The sequence below is a fragment of the Callospermophilus lateralis genome, chromosome X (assembly GCF_048772815.1).
Source record: "Callospermophilus lateralis isolate mCalLat2 chromosome X, mCalLat2.hap1, whole genome shotgun sequence".
Lineage (NCBI taxonomy): Eukaryota > Metazoa > Chordata > Mammalia > Rodentia > Sciuridae > Callospermophilus > Callospermophilus lateralis.
In genome coordinates, this window is record NC_135325.1 from 6,190,518 (window position 1) to 6,211,247 (window position 20,730).

The 20,730-nt window shown below is 38.7% G+C and overlaps 1 protein-coding gene across 2 annotated transcripts in view; it reads left to right on the forward strand.

The window, feature by feature from the left end:
• Positions 1-20,730, forward strand: part of Nhs (NHS actin remodeling regulator) — a 332,316-nt gene that overhangs the window by 50,817 nt on the left and 260,769 nt on the right. The gene's annotated exons all lie outside the window — the stretch shown is intronic.

Here is a 20,730-nt window from a genome sequence, read left to right on the forward strand (position 1 = left end):
AAGGAAAACGGGTGCTGATAGGGAGTGTAACTGACCACAGAACTGAGCAAATTTGTGATTTTGCTTAGGGTCTTACCAAGATATAGTCCCCATATTTCAGCAGCTGCGGATAATACATGTCCATGGACCCTCACTGCCCAAATGTGCACATTGACATGTGCCAATTCATGCCAACTGTTGTTATAATTTTGTTTATGAGGCCATTTACTCTTGAATCAAGAACCTGAGTGTTTTGCTGACTGTGTGCAGGATTGGTTACTCACCCCTACCAGCCAACTACATTCAATGACTACAACTGAAGATTTGAGCCATTGAATTTGCCACCAAGGTCACAATCTATGTGAAGGACTGGAAAAGCAGCAAACTCTCCTGGGATTCAGTTTCAGAGCAAAAGTACAGTTCTGCCCTGCAAAGACAATAAAAATGGGGTATAAACCTCTTAGGTTTGGTCTGTCATCAGAGGCCCAAATCAGAGGTCCATCAGCTTCCTTGTTGGAATACTTCCTAATTTTTTTTTCAATGAGGCACCTCCTTGTACCTTTTACATTTGATATCTAAAATTTTCACATCATAAGCTTAATTCATTGCAAAAGTATATTTTCCAGCACATTGTATGTCTCACTAATCAAAGTATGATACATGAACCAACATCATCAGCATCCTCTGGGAGCTTGTTAGAAATGCAGAATCTGGGATCCCTCCCCATCCCCACTAAATCAGAATCAGTATTTTAATAAGGTCCCCTGGTGATTTATGAATACTGAGAAGCACTGATGTATATAATGTGCTTTGAGTATATCTTCACTAAACCCTTTCAATTCATGAAAAAATTATTAGGTCAGGTTATATGACCTGACTGAAGAAGCCATTTTTTTTTAATTGTCAAGCCATCAGGTGAACCAGACTTATTTTTACTCAGTACAAAGAACTGACTTTTTAAATTTAAGTGAATAAGTTAATATGTGTGCCTGGCTAATCTTCTCCCTTTTGACTTCTAAGATGGGTAGGTAGCTGGTTATATATATATATATATATATATATATATATATATATATATATATATATATATACACACACACACATATACACACAAAATTGTGATTTGTTACCTGAATAAAATACAACACACTATTTCTTAAAGTGTTATTTGATTTTTTTTTCTTGGGAAGCTCCCTATAAACTGATATTGTTTCAAATGATCACTTTGTTTGGGATCCAGGAGATTTTTTACTTGTTGGGATAAAGCACCTTGGTAAAATTGATGATAGGCTGCTGATATCTCTTTCTTTACTAAACATGGAGGGGTGTGTGTGAAAAGGGAGTATGGAGAAGCAGACCTCAGAGCTGGCAGGTCAGCTTTGGGAGGAGCATGTGAAGCTGAAGACCTAGAAATTTAATCACTTAAAGCTATCCATATGCTCACATATTGCTAGGAAGTCTTTGGGAACCCCAGTGGTAGATGAGCCTCAGTTTAAGAATGTGAAGTCGGAGAGTTAATATTGTTTTGGAACTTTCTGGATTCAAGCTTTTCTGTCCTTCTGCCCTTTGAATTCATGTGTGTGTGTGTATGTGTATTTAAACAAAGGATATTAAGCCCCTGTTAACCATAATCAAAGCTTCAGTCTATTCCCTCATCTACTCTTGAATTCCAGCTTCAATTGAATTTATAAAATATTTATTTAACACCTACTGTGCATCAGGTACCATAACAGATATTGGAGATATAGAGGTGACCATTGCAGATACAGGAGAACAGCTACAGTTACTACGATGCATATGTTTTATGGAATTTTACAGAGATTTCATAAGATTCTGAAAGAAAGAGTGGCAAGTGGCAATGATATCCTCGGAGATCAACCTCATTGTTTGGGAGGAAGTTTCTAAAGAAAGGATAATGAAGTCTGTTAAAGAAAAGTAGCATTTAGTTGTGTGTATTGGTGTGTGTGTGTGTGTGTGTGTGTGTGTGTGTGTGTACCTTATAGATCAAACCATTGCAGACCTGCAGTGTTATCCAAGTGCTTTAATGTTTAATTCCCTTTGATTTGGTCCACAGTAACATCAAGTGTTTCTGCAGGCAATTTCAAGGCATCTGAGCACCCTTGCTGAGAATCAAAATCAGTAAGACCTTCAGAAAACTGGAGCAGGGGAACTTATTGGTTTTTAAGCCAGTCTTATAATTTCATCCTTTTTTTTTTTTGGTCTGAAATGCACAAGCATGGGGTATTTATTGCCCATTAAGCCTGTATCCTGACAATTGTAATGTTTAAGAGGAAAGAAATAAGCAAATACTTGATGGTGGAGAAAAGCAAAGCCATTAGAATCTGTGGACATCCCAGCACTGGAGGACAAACCTGGAATTCTTGCATTGAAAAGAATGATGCAGAGATTCTCTTCTTCTCCTGGAGCTGTGGTCCATGGTAAATCATCAGTTCTCACCCTGAGGTCAGATTATTGCTCAGTTGCTTTTTAGTTCAGTAATTTGTACAATGGCCCTTCTATTTTTGTAGTTGAGGTAGTTTGAGTGTTTGTGGGGACTCTTGGATTCAATCCTTTCCCTCCATACCTATTGTTGTAGCTTGACCTGAAGCACATGTTTCTTCTCCCATCCTCCTCCCTCTTTGCTTAACTTGGCTGAAGGCTGGAGAACTCATGAAAAAAGCTCAGGGCCATAAAAGAGGTTGCAGGTTTGGCCATCATTGAATATCTAGAGACCTTTGCTCTCCCTACCACATATGTCTCTTCTCTCTTCCCTCTTTTCTCCTCCTCCTCCTCTTCCTCTTCTCCTCTCCTCCTCTTCTTCTCTTCACTCCTCTCCTCTTATCTCTCTCAGTTGGTAATTTTAAATTTTGATATTGTCTCAAACTTCCAGTAAAGTTACAAGAAAAATACAAAAAGCCTTTTCATGACACTGATATTACCCTTTATGACATTGACATTTGGAGATTACAGGGCCATTTTCCTTATTTTGAAATTACCTGATGTGTTCCTATTATTAGATTTAGATTATATACATTGCCTTTTCCTCTCTTTCTCCTTATCTTGTTTACTGGGCATCAAACATTTATTACATAAAGAATTTATTTTAAAAACATTTCAAAATAACAGCTTGACTGAGATATACATCACCCATTTAAAGCATATAGTTCAGCAGTTTTTAGTGTATTCAGAATTGTAGAGCCATCAGTATGATTAATTTTAGAAAAATTTTCATCCGTAAAAGAAACCTCTACCCATTAGCAATCACTTCCCATTCCTTCCTTTCTCTGAAGTCCCTGGCAACTACTAATCTACTTTTTATCCCTGTAGATTTGATTATTTTAGACATTTTATATAAATGGAACCACAAAATCTGTGGCCTTTTGTGTCTGGCTCATTTCTCTTAGCATATTTTTATGGTTCATCCATGTTGTAGCATGTATCAGTACTTTACCCCTTTTATGGTTGAATAATATTCCATTATATGGATAGACCACTTGTATCAATTTATGTCCTGATAGACATTTGAACTGTTTTCATTTTTTGGCTATTCTGAATAATGTTGCTATGAACATTTGTGCGCAAGTTGTTGTGTGAATCTGTTTTCATTTCTTTTGGGTATATACATAGGATTGGAATTGCTGAGCCATATGTAATTCCATGTTTAACCTTTGGACTAACAGGTTATGCATTTTTTACTTGTTATTGTTCTGTGAGGTTGAAGGAAGGAAAGGCAGGAGGCAGAAGTTCTTATGGGAGTTGATATCAGTGGATCTCAGCAGTGCTTAGCCTGGCAATACTATTTTAATGAATATAACAAGTTTGTCTTCTTCAGCCCTTGTGGCCTCATTTTTAAGAGACCAGTGGTTCTCCTGGGTCTGTGACCCTGGCCAGAATTATGATTTCTTTTATCTTTACCCCCTCTTTCAAGGGATGCTTGTGAAACATAACCCCCTAAAGTGCCTCGCTGTATCTGTGGGGAACACAAACCAGCTGTTCAGCTCGGTTAACTGCTGTCTCATCTGGAACTGCCTCTCATAGGTTTTCTTTTTTCCCCAAAACAATGGCCCAAGTTATAGCATTCTGGTTGCCGGCCCCCTTTAATTGGGTCCTTTGTTTTATAGTCTGTTATTTGCCTGTGTCTGGCTATGATTGGAGGGCCACACTCTTCCCTAAATTCATCAGTTTAGTAAGATGTTTGCTAGAATCCAGTGATTCATCTGTCCCATGAATAATGGGAGGAGTGTGTGTATATGCACTTGTGTGTGTGTGTGTGTGTGTGTGTGTGTGTGTGTGTAGTGATGGGGAGGAGGAGCATGACACATTGATGGAAAATTACCTTTAAAATAGAATCCTCAATTGAACATTAGATTAGTCTGAAAAAAATCTTTACTGTCCATATGGAATCCCTTTCCAGGAGCTTTAGCTACAAAATGACCAAAGGGTCTTATAGTGAAATTACACTGATAAGTGGTTCCCTGGCAGGAATTTCTGTGACACAAGGAGTGCCAAATTAGACCTTCATCGCTTATGTTCTAGGGCACATAGAATAATTTTCTCCTGTTTTGTTGAACCAACCTGAACTTGGGATAGAATATCTCCCTTGATTCATGCCACTGGCAACTAAAAATGTTTCATTTTTGTATTTTCATCTTGCATGCAATAGTGGTTCACATTGTGGCAAAGACTGGGTTTCAAATTCCTTTCTCTGGAATTCAAGACCATTCATGATTTAGTGTGTAGTGAATAAGGGTGAGGCCCACAGAGCTAGATTACCCATTCTGGCTGGGTGTGACCCTAGACAAGTATCTTAAACTTTTGAACCCAGATTTCTTCTCTGTAAGATGGGAAAAAGAATAGTACCTATTTAATGTGACTGTTGGGAGGGCTAAATAGGTTGACATATGTGATACACTACAAATGTGCTCAGTGAGTGCTTAGCTATATAAGCTGTGGTTGATATTTTAGTCTATATTCTATCTACTCATGGCTACTGGCCCAGCTCAGATACCACCTCTTCTGTGAAGCTGTGCCTGAGTATCTCTCTTGCTCACTACTGAGTATACAATACCAAGCATAGTATCTGGCATATAATAGATGCTTAATAAATATTCATTGAATAATTAAGTGAATGAATGCATTTTCTCATTTAGGAGCAATCCATTGTTCCTCTAAGCTTTTATATCACTTTGTTTCTATTTTATGGAGTTTCCTATATTTGACCTTTATTGGAGCTAATTGTGCTTTAAACATAACTCTCTTATTCTGATGGTCAGCCCTTGAAGAATAGCACCTGGATCAATTGTTTTGCATTTTCTGTGGGGCCTTGCTTGGAGAACAATACATATTTGGTAAATAATCAATCCCTTTTAGAAACTTTGGTCTTAAACCATCAAATTGCTGGGGTTTTTTAACTGAATGCAAGCACAGAGACATATTCATGCAAAGACAAGATCCCTCCAACAATTTAACGTCATGTTGCTTTCTTTATTTTTTTCCCAAAGGAAGTGATAAATGTAAAAGTTGAAGAAGTTGGTGACAGTGGAAGCCATAGTTTCATAATAAATAAAGATGTGAGTTCAGTTCAAAGAATAGGTTTGCGTTAAAGTTTTATTGGAGTTTGACAATTTCAGAAAATACATGGGTTTTATTCTGCTTTGAACTGCTTCAAATGTAGTTTTTTTTTTTTTTAAATTAAAACACACAAAACCCCTTTGGTTCTGTCTGAAAAGTAATGGATCATTTTAATAGGGTTCTGGACTTGGAATTTAGTTACTGTTACTGTGCATATTTGGTTCATGGTTGGGAATTTTGGTTCATGGTTGGGAATGTTTTGACTGTGGGGAACTGAATCCTGCCTCTTGGCAGTCATAGCTGGCTATGGAGAACAAGAAGTCACTTGTGTAGTGGTCCAACATATAAGGGCCAAGGTTAATCCACATGTGGGTCAGACTACTTCCTGGATGCCCAAAGTAAAGGTGATAAGTCAGAGGGAGATTGATGCCAATGAGCTCCTAAAGAGATCTCCCCACCTTATGTAGGTAACACTTGTCTGATCTGGGAAGTAGAGAAATGAATATACTAAACCATTCACATATATTCTGGGGAAGAAACCATGTGACTCAAAACAGAACTATGGAGTGAGTCAGGTTGATTTCTTTTTCACCTCTGAATTTATGGATTACATGTACACTGAAATTTTGGTAAATTGGTTCAATTATTTTTTAAAATATATTTCCATGGTAAGTTTACTGCTGTAACACCCCCAAACCTCAACGGCTTGATTATATAAATTTTATTTCTTGTACCACAGTCCAATGTGAATTGGTAGTAGTGGAGGAGGGTGCTATGCTATGTATGGTCATTCGAGGACTTGGACTCCATTCATTTGTCCATTTTGTGGCTCCACCCTCCCTCAGGGCATCAGAGTCCTCCATTACATCTCGGAATCCAGCCAACAGTCCAAGAATGAGAGCAAGTTGAGTTCAGTGGAATGTGAATCCAATTTTCATGGGACAGGTTTGAAACAGATATTGATCACTTTCAACCACATTCCATTGTCCAACCTCACTTTCTGGCTATACCTAGCCATAGGGAAGCTGGGGAATGTGGTCTATCAGTGTACCCAGAAGAAAGGCAAATAATTTGGTGAAAAACTAGTCAATCTCTATCTGATGTGCATGTAGTAAAGATGTTCTCCCACTCGCTGAGCTCTCTCTTCACATTATTGATCATTTCCTTTGCTGAGAAGAAGCTTTTTAGTTTGAATCAATCCCATTTATTGATTCTTGATTTTATTTCTTGCATTTTAGGAGTCTGGTTAAGGAAGTCAGGACCTAATCCAACATGATGAAGATTGGGACCTATTTATTCTTCTCTTAGATACAGGGTCTCTGGTTTAAACCCTAGGTCCTTGATCCACTTTGAGTTGAGTTTTGTGCATGGTGAGAGGTAGTGATTTAATTTCATTTTGCTGCATATGGCCTTCTCGTTTTCCCAGCACCATTTGTTGAATAGGCTATCTTTTCTCCAATGTATGTTTTGAGATAACTGTATTTATGTGGGTTTGTCTCTGTGTCTTCTATTCTGTATCATTGGTGTACATATTTATTTTGGTGCCAATACCATGTCACTTTGGTTATTATAGCTTGGTATAGTTTAAGGCCTGGCTAATTTCCAGGAAGTATAAAGAATTCAAAAAACTTAACATCAAAAATCAAATAGCCCAATCAATAAATGGACTAAGGAACTGAACAGACACTTTTCAGAAGAAGATATATGATTGATCAACAAATATATGAAAAAATGTTCAACATCACTAACAATTAGAGAAATATAAATCAAAACTACTCTACGATTTCATTTCACTCCAGTCAGAATGGCAGTTATCAAGAATACAAGCAATAATAAGTGTCAGTGAGGATGTGGGGGAAAAGATACACTCATACATTGCTGGTGGAACTGAAAATTGGTGCAACCAATCTGGAAAGCAGTATGGAGATTCCTTAGAAAACTTAGAATGGAACCGTCATTCAACCCAGGTATCCCACTCCTTGGTTTATACTGAAAGAACTTAAAATTAGCATACTATAGTGACACAGCCACATCAATGTTTATAGCAGCACAATTCACAATAGCTAAACTGTGCAACCAACCTAGATGCCCTTCAATAGATGAATGGATAAACAAACTGTGGTACATATACGCAATGGAATATTACTCAGCATTAAAAGAGAATAAAATTGGGGCTGGGGTTTTAGCTCAGTGGTAAAGTACTTCCCTTACATGTGTGAGGCACTGAGTTGGATCCTCAGCACTACATAAAAATAAATATTGTGTCCATCTACAACTTGAATAAAATTATGGTATTCGCAGGTAAATGCATGGAGTTGGAGAATATTATGCTAAGTGAAGTGAGCCAATTCCCCAAAAACAAAGGCCGAATGTTCTCACTGATAAGTGGATGCTGATCCATAATGGGGGAGGGGGCATGGGAAGAATGGAGGAATTTTTGATTGGGCAAAGAGGAGGGAGAAAGGGAGGGGGCATGTGGTAGGAAAGATGGTGGAATGAGATGGATATCACTACCCTAGGTACAAGTATGTTTGCACAAATGGTGTGACTGCATAGTGTACAACCAGATAACTGAAAAGTTGTGCTTCATTAGTGTACAGTGAAATGAAATACATTCTGCTGTCATGTATAACTAATTAGAAAAATTAAAAAATTAAAAATGTAGAAGCCCAAAGAAAAGTGGAAAAAAATTACCTGCAACCTGAGTTAAAAACAAAACAAAACAACAACAAAAAACCCTAGTTAATCTCTGCCACAATAAACCAAACTTGAAACCTTCTCAGTTGCCATAATGAAAGAACAGGATATTTTACTGTGGTTTAGAAAGGACTTGCTTTAAAAGCTACTGCCAGTAAGTCCTGGGGAAGGACCCCACACTATGCCAAGGGCAATCATTTACTCAAGGTGTTTTTTTTTTATTATTATGCATTTACCCTAAGTTAGGTTGGGCATTGGAGCCATGGTGGCAAGCAGTACTAAAAACAGCTCCTGTCCTTTTGGAATTGGCATCTGTCAGAAGATAAGGAATTAAATGAGCAAATTGTGTATATTATGAGGACTGTGTGGAGGCAAGTAGAGGTGCTATGGTACTTGTAACAAGAAACCTAGGTCAGTCTGGGGCATTCATAGAAGCTTCTAGAAAGAAGTGACATTTATTCTGAGACCCAGTGAGAGGCTTATGAAGAGTTGGCCAGTGAAAAAAGGCAGGGCAGTGGGAAAGTATGTGCCAGGCAGAGGGACTAGCACAGTGGCATTTGGCATTGACTACTTTGGAGAAACCTGGGGAAAATTTGGCCAGTTAACTTAGAATCTTAGATAGGGTGGAGGCAACCAAGTAGGCCAAGGCATGAGTTTTATCCTGTTTTTAAAAGATACTTCCCAGGTGATTCTATTGTGCAGCCAGGGTCAAGTGTTATTGGAATGGCAGGTTCAAAGAGAGGCCAAAGGAAGGAGGGTGCCCACCCAGGGTGTGTGAGGGACTGAAGGCCTTTCAGAAGAACAATTGCTAAGTGGATCCCATGTGAAATGGAGGGACAAGGCAGAGAGAGAAGGTGCTTGGCTGAGGAGAGCCCCTCCCAAGTGGCATTTCTTCTCTGTGTAGGGAGAGATCATTTCCCTCCAGAGCTCTCAGCCTGGTGGGGCTTCCCTAGCAACAAGGATCCTCCCATGGGGCCTAATTATCTCCTCACCTGCTTTTGGTGATTTGAAAAAGGCCAGGGCAAGAACAAGAATGGGGATTTTCAAATCCTGCTTCTTCCTCTGATTTCATAAGCAGAGAAAGACCAAACAGGCCTTGCTTGAGACTGGCTGTTGTCTGCTTTTCACCAGGACTAGGCAAGTTGCAGTGTCAGACTTATTAGCTTTGCTTCAGCAAGCTAGTGAGCAGAGTTAGGAAGAATCTATTAGAAATAGTAACTACTCTTACTGTGTGTGTCATGGTGAATAAATGTGAAAGCTCTGAGGTGGGAGATGTACCCAGGGATCACCTTGTTGAAGGTCATGTGTATCTTTGACTTTGTGAGGTATGGTCAAATTACTCTTCCAAGTTCACACTTTTATGAGATGCTACATAGGAAAGTCCAAGAAAAAAAAAATAGAACTCAAAGACAGAATGGAAACTGGGCATTGGGTAAGAAAAGGTAAAACTTAAAATCTCCACCCTCTTCACTACTCTTGCATGCCTCTTAACCCCAAGTAAACATTGTGGGTTTTCTTGACTTTGCAAATTTGCTTTTAATCTTAAAAAGAAAAAACACATTTGGAAGGAAATACCTTATCTTCTCTCACCTCAGTTCAGGAAGGGGCAAGTTGGAAGGAGGTTATAAATAAGCAACTCCTTTCCTTTTTGGAATCCATTAATAACCAGTCTGAGAGCTGTGTCTAACCTTTGCTCTCTAGCTGCTATGAGCCATTTCTCAAAGTTGGACAATGATTTCTCTGGATCAGAGTCAATGGGGCTATCATTGTTATTTATTTAAAAAAGAAGAAGGGGTTTAGAGAACTCAAGTAGCTATCTTCCTTAGGTCCTCTCTTTGTGGAGCTGGGTCAGTTCCTATTCTGGTCCTGAGACTCCACCAGGAAAGCTAAGATTCAGTGAGGCCCCTTCCAGCTGTGAACTGTTTGATGTCTGACTTGCACCCTATTTTCCTGGAAATGTATATTTTCTCCCACTCTGTATGGCACAAGGAAGACCTGTTTAAAGAAGGCAGGCCTTGGAGGGAAGTGAGACCCTGAGCCCTTAACCTGGCTCCTCCTCTATACTGGTCCCTGTGCTCAGCACCTATTAATCATCATCGTGACTCATTCTTACATACCTTGTTTTATAGACTAGGAAACTGGGGCTCAGAAAGTAAGGCAACTTCCCCAGGTCAGTCATCAAATGGGATACAATTCCTAATCTTTGTGAAGTACTTTCTACATGCTAAGGATTCTAAAGCATTTAAACAAAGATCTCTTTAAATCCTTATCATGTCCCAATGAGTGTAGGTACCATTATCATCTCAACTTTATACATGAAGAAACTGAGACGCTGAGAAGGCTGAAAAGTTTATTGAATCATAGCCTGAGTAGTTACCTAGCCTTGTTGGTACTTGACATTTTCCACCTATTGAATAAAGGTGGTCAGGGACTTGGCTCTCTTGTCCCATTCTGTATCATGAGTATGCTGCCTTCCTTCCTGTGTCCTTCCTTCCTTTATTACAGAATTTACCAGTAGGTAGAGGAGATGGTCTCTGCCCCATGGGTGATTTAAAACAAGCAGTATAGGGGAAGCAGCATGGTCACAGTGACAGTGACCATGTGTAGTTAAGTGCCAGAATGAGTAGATAGCTGGTAGGGGGGCCTCAGTGGTACAACAATTGCCTAGCATTATGGAAGTCCTGGTTCCATCCCTAGCACTGAAAAAAGAAAAGATAGCACAGAGATCCCAGAAAGGGCTGAGTGAGGCTTGAAGAAAGGATTGTATATTTCATCAGTGGATTTCAACTCACTGAAGCCAGCAGCTATCAAACTTATACATGTATCAGAATCACCACGAGATGACAAAGCACCTATCTAGCATGCACAGGGCCTTGGGTTCAATGTCCAGCACTGTTTAAAACAATCACCCGGAGGGCTTGTTAAAACACAAATACACAGATTACTGGACTCCCGTCTTCTTCCCTCAAGTTTTTGATTCAGTAGGCCTGGAGTGAGGCCTGAGAATTTGCATTACTAACAAGCTCCTGTTGCTGCTATTTTAGGGCCCAAACTTGAAAAACCACTGACTTAAACAATAAGTACTATTTTTAGAAGTGGCACAAAAAGGAAATGCATGCTATCTGTGTATTAGTTAGGGTAGGTTAACTGTCAACAAACATTAAGTCTCCGTGACATAACACAGCTTAATCCTTTCATGTTACAGTCTATGGAGGGTTAATAGGGGAGTGTTCTCCATACGGTCATTTGGGAGCGCAGGCTCCTTCTATATTGTAGCTCTATTACTCCCTAGGATGGTAGAGTCCTCCATTGGGTCCTCTGAATCTAGCCAGTAGGTGAGGGGAAAGAGTATGCAGGATTGTGTAGAAGATTTTTATAGCTCAGGTCTAAGGGAGAACTCCATCATTTCTGTCTACTTCCCATTGGCCTGAACTCCATTACACACCTATGCTTAACTGCAGAGGAATCTGGGAAACAAGTCTAAGGTGAAAAGGAAACAGAATAAAAAAATAATAATTTTTTCAGTCATTGCCATAGCCTGTTTGAGAATCCACATGGAACATAGTTTGACTGGAGAGGAACATTCATGTTCAGAAAATAAATGAGTATTTCATTCTCTTCCTAGGAAATTTGCTGCAGACAATTCAGGTCATTATTTAGTGTCATTGTAGTGTAGGTATTGGAGTGGGAGAAAGATCATTTAGACCCAAACACTCTTCATTCAAAAGCAGGATAGCTGACTATAACTTCACAATACCTGTTATTTTTTCTATAAAAATCAAGATAAGATACATAGAATCACTAGCCTAGTACCAAGCACATAAAAACCGAGAGTAGTTATTTCTGTGTTCTCTGCACTCATATAGAGAGAAACAGCCAAGCTCTTGTAACATAGTGTGCCCCTTCAGGTGGACAGCTGTGGGATTTAGTTTTTAAAGGACATGAGTACAATTCCAATCTCAGCAGTTGGGTGGCTGTTCTAAGGGCTAAACCATTATGACTCAGATATACCACAGATACTCAGGCCATGCCAGCAATGCCCAAGGGAATACATAGACCAACAGATCATAAGATTCATGAAGTACTTGGTTTCTGCCATTATCCTGCCTGGAATCAACACATTCCCCAGATGGGTCACTTTGACCTTTGTGCCTCAGTTTCCTCGTGTATAAAAAGGGGCAAATCATTATCCATGTCATAGGGTGGATGTGATAATGGAATGGAAAAAAAAACGAGGTTACTCTGAGAATTATTTGATAAAGATTCATAAGTTTCCTAGCCATGTATGACCTTTCACCATTTCTTTCTTTTGGCATTATTTATCTGAGGCTAATATGGGTGGAGGTTCTTTGAGTGTATAAAACTCTTATTCTTTGTTTTTGCATTAGGATGGCCACCCTGGACCTTCCAGAGCTTTGTCTTCTTCCCACAACTCAAGTGTTCATTAGTGATTCTGGGGCCCCTGAACTGTTGATGGACATGAAGGCAATCTGAGGAAGGAGGTGGTGAGGGATTCTCTTGAGTTCTGTGTCAAAGCTGTGCCTGCATGTTTGACTGGTGGCCAACCACTGAGTGAACCCAGAAGCAGAGATGAAAGTCTTTTGGGCTCCCTGATGGCAGTAGCAATGCCCTTAAGGTCCCCTCCTCCTCATTCCAGCCCAACACAAATTTCCTTCATTCCACCTTATTTCCTTGTCTCATGTCTGGGCCCCTTAAAAAAAAAAAAAAGCCTTTACTTCTCCTTCATTCAAATGGTGCAACTGTGGGTGATTGAAACCACATTTTTATATGTGTCAAAATCAGTTCAGCCCTTAGAAAGAAATCATAATATAAATTGGATCATATATCCTAAGTAGATGCCACCAGCTAATTCATTTGTTAGACTGTTCAGCTACATGGGATTAAGTGAGTGTTTACTCTTAAGCAGTTGCATGTGGGTCTCATTAATACGCACACTCTGGCATGCCTGGTGCCTAATATCTTGTCAAATAAGGGAGCATATAGAAGGCCCTTGAAAACCACCAAACTGCAGGGAGCCATTACTTCCCCAGTGAAATCAGCTTCCTAGTGGCTAATGGGGGTGGGGCTGGGGGAGCTGGCTGGCTTTGATGTGATGCTCCAGAAACCTGGTGTCTTGCACTTCCATTAGCCTCTCTCTAAAGCAGAGGAGGACAAAAAGAGGCCCTGCACACCTACATTAGTATGAAGGGAATATGGCTTAAGAATCCCATTATGTGTAAGTGAGCATAAGGGGCACGGGAAAAAAATTTATTTTGGAATGTCCATGCCCCTTATCAAAATGCATACTTGGTAAATTCCTTGCAGCCCCAGACAGGCAGTGATCTATCCCGTCTCTAGACCAAGTATGGGTCAAGGGCTAGGAGTACCCGCCCCACATTCTTGGGCCCTACTCTAGCCCTATGAAATCAGAATATAATTTTAATGTATAATTTATGCACATTAAATTGAGACCATTTAAAATGGTCTAAACCATTTGTTCTTGACCTTAGCTGCACATTGAATATAGCTGAATAATTGTTTCATTTTGTTTTGTTTGGTGCTGAGAATTGAACCCAGGATCTTGTTTATGCTAAGAACATGCTCTATCACTGAGGTATACTCCCAGCCCACAAGATGGAAGATTTTTAAAAATACTGGTGCCTGCCTCCCACTCCTACAGGTTCCGAAGGGATTGGTATAAGAATGGATTGGTATAACGTGTGTCTATGCATCACAGCAAGATTTTTAAAAGTTCTCCAGGCAATTCTAATGTGTAGCCAAGGTGTAGGAAAACCTACTCTGTCTGTGCCTCAATTTACCTAATTTTTAGTGAAAATTACAAGGCTTGTTTTACAGGTGATTAGCAGGATGCAGGGAGGAAACACTGGGAACCACCCAGTGGACCCTCTTCATCAAATTTTCCCATATTTATTTCTGTCCTTCTTGACTTCCCATTTTCCTACCTCCTGAACAGTTTCTTTGTCCCCAAGTATAAGGGTATTGGGAAGTGGTCCTGAGAAGTGTTTGGGAATTATTTTCATTTGGAATTTTCTTGTTGGCTTTCTCTCTCTCTCTCTCTCTCTCTCTCTCTCTCTCTCTCTCTCTGTGTGTGTGTTTTATTGCCATAATAATGAAATTTATTTTTAGTCTAATTAGTTATACATGACAATAGAATGATTTTTTTTTTTTTTGGTACCAGGGTATGAACTCAGGGGCACTCAACCACTGAGCCGCATCTCCAGCCATGTTTTGTATTTTATTTAGAGGCAAGGTCTTACTGAGTTGCTTAGTGCCTCACTGTTGCTGAGGCTCATTATCAACTTGTGATCTTCCTGCTTCAGCCTCCCAAGGCACTGGGATTACAGGCATATACCACTACACCTGGCAGTAGAATGCATTTTGACACATCATACATAAATGGAGTAAAATTTCTCATTATTCCAGTTGTACATGTTGTATAATCACACCAGTTGCATAATCATATATGTACATAGGGTAATAGCAAGAGCATCATTTATTCATGTTTTTAATCTCCATTTTATACTTATATTTTTGTACTACCAACAGCTGGGGGACAAAGAGTGAGGAAAAATGAATTTGGAATGATTCCTTTCAGGGACCCACACTTACATTGTATCTACGAAATTTTGGCTTGTGCATTATTGGCTAGTTCAATGTAGATCAGAGCCCTGAGAGCACACAAAACATTTCATTTGGCCATCAGATTATCTTTTATAACAGGGTACTTAAGGTGTTTTGAAACAGAACTCCTAAACTAGGGAGCCCACATGAGGTGGGAGAGATTCATTTCTCCCAGCTCTTTCCTGCTAAGCACAACTAGAAACCTTGGAAATTATGTGAAAGGCAAAATAATGCTATTAGTATCCATTTGTCCCCAGGACAACAAGAGCTCTAACCTATAATATCAGTACTATGTCTGTATTCTAGGTTAATTGCTCAGGTTTTACTCTTTTGTGTCTGGCTTCTTTTACTCTGTATTATGTTTTCAAAATTCATCTATGGTGTTGTATGTAGTTGCAGATTGTTGTAGAAACAGATTTTGAACAAACATTGATCTTGGACTCTTTGCAGTGTTAGGACTTGAGTAGACTAAACTTTGTAGCATGTTTAAACTTTTTTTCTTAGTAGAGAAGCATAAGATCAGTTAAATGTACTTTAAATTTTCAAATAAAGATCAACAAAATATAAGTTTGGGGACATAGCTCAGTGGCAAATCTCTTAACTAGCATAAGAAAGGCCCTGGTTCTACAACAACAAATTAACAAAATCATCATCTTCATCATCATCATCATCATCATTATCATCATCATCATCATCTCTAAATCTGTCATCCAGAGAAAATCACTCCTAATACTTTGGTGTACATATGTTAGTTTTTGCTGTACACGATCGATTCAATAAAAATGGGCTTATAGTCTACATATTGCTTTGTAAATTGGTGTTTTCACTGATTACAAGCAATAATGTATTTCTGTGTCACAAAATATTCTTCTTACCCCTTCAAATATTATATAGATTCTTCTTTGTATTTAGGGTTAATATTTTAAACTTCATTCCTTTGCATGAGATTCATAAGCTGCCTCAAACATCTTTCATTGTCACAGAAATGTAATCAGCAACATTGCCAACTGTTCTGGAGGCAACCAGGCTTTAATTTTTGTCTTAATCATGTATTTGCCTCAAGCTTGTAGGTGCCAATTTGTGTCTGTTAGGTAGCAAGAAGCTGAGGGGGTATAGTGTCAACTTGGGAAGGTCTCTATGCATTTCTGAAATGAAGCTCAGTCTTAGTTGACCACTGCTTGATCTCTGCTTATCTTCAGTAAGTCAGGAGCTAAGGGATGTTTCTTAAATATATATATTGATTCACCTTCAGGTTGAGGTTATTTTTCTGTCCGCCAAAAATATCAAACTGTATCTACCAGGCATTGGGGTCACAATATTCTAATTCTTTTTTTAAAATTTTTTTTTAGTTGTAGATGGACACCATATTTTATTTATTTATTTTTTTGTGGTGCTGAGGATCAAACAGTGCTTCATGCATGAGAGGCAAGCGCTCAACCACTGAGTTACAACCCTAGCCCATAATATTCTAATTCTGAAAACCTATCTTTTTAATTTTATGAAATGATTCAATTTTGTATCAATACCTGTGGGCATTAGCTAATTTCATTTCTTTTCTTTTCTTTTCTTTTCTTTCCTTTCCCTTCCCTTCCCTTCCCTTCCCCTTCCTTCCTTCCTTCCTTCCTTCCTTCCTTCCCTCCCTCCCTCCCTCCTTCTTAAAAAGGATTAAGTGGTAATCAGATTCCTAATTCTTATGCAACTGTCTAACTAAGGGCCAAAGAGACAGGTGGATATTGTAGTTATTATTGGTGATGCTATTAGAGAACTTAAAATGCTTTGAACCAATGAGTTCGTTAATGATCAGGAAAAGGAAATAAAATTTCATCATCTCTGTACACATGCTATGGCTGAAGTCCAAGTAATTTTGGCTCATATCAAAATTTGTTGGCTAGCACTTTGAGAAACAATAGATACAGTATTAGCAAGATTTTGAACCAACAATAAAATTTGGACTTTGGCCATATGCACACAGAGAAAGAAAGAATGGGGCAAGGAGGGAGAGAGGGAGAAAAATTTTACGGTCCTTTCAATCATAAAACAAGAAACGTCTAGATCTGAAATACTTTGAGATCTTTGCTTATGTGTGCCCTAAAGACGTGTAACTATTTTTCTTTAGAAAGGCCTTTCAGAGGTCTTTTAAGTTTACCACTGTTCCATCCTACAGCCTCTCCCTGTTGTTGAGCTGATCTTTAAGATTGGATTTTTAGTTGCTTCCTTCTAACCCTCTGGTGCAGTACAGCAATATATTTTTATCTCATGGTAACCTCCTGGGTGAGATGCTGAAGAGAATTATGTTAGAAAATATTTGTGATTATGCTACAAACTGTTTAAGTAGGAAACAGTTTAGTCTTACCTGTGACTAAAGCATCTCTGAACACTTTGCTTGTTGTCCAGGAAAAATAAAGCCTTAGAAGTTGTTACATGTATTTCTTTCAGAGGCAAGGGTTCCTTGAAACTGTCTGATGCTGTTTCTCTATTTCTCTCCAGGCTTGGAGTTCTGGGACATTTCATAGATGTCATGGAATTCTAGAAGTGGGCAGTTTCTGAGATGATTTCTGGATGACTTGATTATATATTTACTGTTTTCTCTCATGAGAATGAGAATAACCCAACTCTCTTTCTTCTTTCATTAATACCCAATCTGATTTGGGACTCATGAGTTAAGTCTTTCACTAGTATTTTGTGGCCATTTTGTTAATTCAAGCTCACATAGTGTAATCTCAGAATGAGTGAACCCAGCATACACTCAGGGAATGAGACAATTGCATTTCCCACACCTCCTCATGGCAGATATGTTCGTTATGAATGAGGCTCCTCTCCCTGTTTTACACTCCTTTACTTTGATCTCTTGTCTCCAGTTTTTAATTAGCAGGAGCTTTCTAGGAAGGTCAGAAGAGATTTTTTTTTATTTATATTCTGAAAAGAGGGGAGCTGAAAGTTACGTGTGTGTGCACATGCATGTATTATATATGTGCATGTAATATATGTGTGCACACATATTCAATGATATATGTAGATCTGTGCACATTTGTGTACATCTGTGAGCATGTGTTTGTTGGTCTATTATGTATCGTCCAGATGGCTCTGGTGGCATTAGGGATATTGTCTAGATAATAATCTTTATAAAGTACTGTGTTTGGGGCACCGTTCTAAGCATTTAATCTTTATAATATCTAACCAAGTAGGTACTGTTGCTGTCCACATTTTTCAAATGGGAAACTGAGGCACAGAGAGATCAGAATGCTTATCTGAGGTCACATAGCTAGGAAGTGGCTTTACCCTCAACTGAAAGGAATATCCCTATGAGAAGCAAGACCACCTCATCCTGCTCCAGATAAGGTTGACTCTTTAAAAAAAAATTAGTTGTAGATGGACACAATACCTTTATTTTATTTATTTTTATGTGATGCTGAGGATCGAACCCAGTGCCTCATGCATGTTAGGCAAGCACTCTACCACTGAGCCCCAGCCCCAGCCTAGGGTTAACTCTTGATATGATGCAGCTCATTGCCTGATGTTCTATAGAGCAGTACTAGAAGTAGATTTTGGATACTTGGAAACCTATGTAAGTAGTGTTCATGATTTAGAGTCAGAGGACCTGGGTATGGCATGTTGGTGTGTTTGGGGACCTATCATTCTCTCTAGGACCTCCTTTCTGGTGTTTGTTTTGGTATTAGGATATATAAATGAGAAAATTCCTGTCCATCATTTCCTATTCTTTCTTTCTTTCCCTGTGTATCTGCTGTAATATGCTCTAAAATGCACCCGAAGATTCAGGAAAGAGAAAGGAGGCATATTAGCTATATGAAGTTAAAAACAGGCAAAGTTTATCTATAGAGATAAAGGTCAGAGTGATTATCTTGGGAGTGGCCTGAGAGAGTCTTCTGCAGCACTGAAAGTATTCCATATTTTGGCCTGAATTGTGTTAACCAGTATATAGATATTTGTAAAGGTATTATTGAGCTGTGCACTTAATATTTACATACTTTACTGTATGTAAATTATAGCTCACTTAAAAAGTAAATAAAAATGGAGGCATCTAAGTTGACCCATGCCAATATTTGTAGAAGCTGGCCCAGGGATGCCAAGAGAGAAGAAGAGATGTAGCAGATTTAAATAGATGTCAGATTGAAAAAGAAAACTAGTCAGGGGTTTAGAGATATAGTAGATTTTAGTCTGTAAAAATCAGAGGTTATTTCCAGGAAGACATAATTGCTTGCATTTGGCAGATATTAAATTTATTGCTTTTAATTTCTTCTTCATTTTTGTGATTTGTATTTTAGCTTCTAATTCCTTTTAGCATTTATGTGTTTGGTTTGCCTTTATGTGATCCTGGCTCTGCCTTTTAAAGTCATTGCTGTTGCTACCTCTCTCAACTTCAGAATAATTTACAAATGTTTGAACAGAAACAAAGATAGAAAATGGGAGACATGGTCTGGTTTGTTGCAAATGACTTTTCCTTCCAGGCTTTAGGGAATGGTATTCAGGCCAGCTTTGCTTTCCTAATTGGAACCATAGCTCCTTGGACTGCCTTTAGATCACAAACTTCAGGGTCTGCCATCATGCAAGGTCCATCTCATGCTGGGACACTATGCATCAGGATTTTCACTTTTGTTGATCTGTAAGGAAGGACAATAGAATTCCCTAATCAGCTTGGATAGCATTGAAAAGATAGTAAGAAATTTCTAGTCCCTTTCAGGTCTTATACTTCCCACTTCCTTGCTACTCTGTTACTATCCCCACCAAGCTATAATCATATAAGTTAACGTTTCTTGACAGCTTACCGGTGCTTGATGCCATTCTGAGCATTTTGTATGCATTCGCCCATTTAATCTTCACCAAACTCTGGAAGCTAATACTGCTATTGCCCTGTATGAATAAAGAAATTGTGTGACACAGAGAGATGAAGTTAGTTGTCCAAGGTAACAAAGCTAGTAAGTAGCAAAGCCAGCCTTTGAACCAAATGTGGTTCCAGAATCTGAGCTCTTATTTATTATCTTAATAAACATGATTTCCCAGTGAGGTGATCCCCTGAATTTCCATAGATCAAATTCCTGTCCTCCACCACTACTACCTTGTTGACCATGTACAATTAAAGTATTTTTATATGTGATAGGAAAAATTCAGACCTTTAATGAATGCCTGTTATGTTACCAACTATAGCACCAGGTCATTTCCTATAATGTTGCATATAATCCTTATAACTCTTCTACAAGGATAATGACATCAGCCCCATTTTACAGATAGGAAAATTAAGGCTTAGTTTAGCAACTTGTCAGAGCTACAATTACTAATAAATGGTAGGACCAGGATTTGGTTACAGGTCATCTGACTCTAGTTTAATAGCAATTTCCCTCAATTGATCTCTCATATAGTATGCATTGTATTCTTTGTTGTGTTTGAGATAGTTCTGCCTGATTTACACTCACATAGTAGTTAAATTCTTATGAGAAGGTAATGGGACCCACAGTGGGTTGCAGTAAATGAACTGAAGAGCTTATAAAACTTGTTGTATGGAAGACTTTAATTCTAATGTTCTCCTTTGAGGTTTGGTACCTGTTCCATTATTTTCCTCTTAACAGCTATGACTAGATCGTTAAGCTTGCATCATTAAATTGCTATTTTATGTCCTCCTGGCTTCCTGTAGAAATTTCATTCCTTGATTGATTTAACAAATATTTATGAAGTATATACTATGGGACATTTACTGTGACAAGCCCAGGGAATCCTAGGGAGACCAGCTGGGTCAGTACAAAGTCCTTCTCCAGAAAGTTATGGTCTAACTTGAGGTAGACCTATGTAAATTGGTGATTACAATAAATATAGTTCCTGTGTTGATAG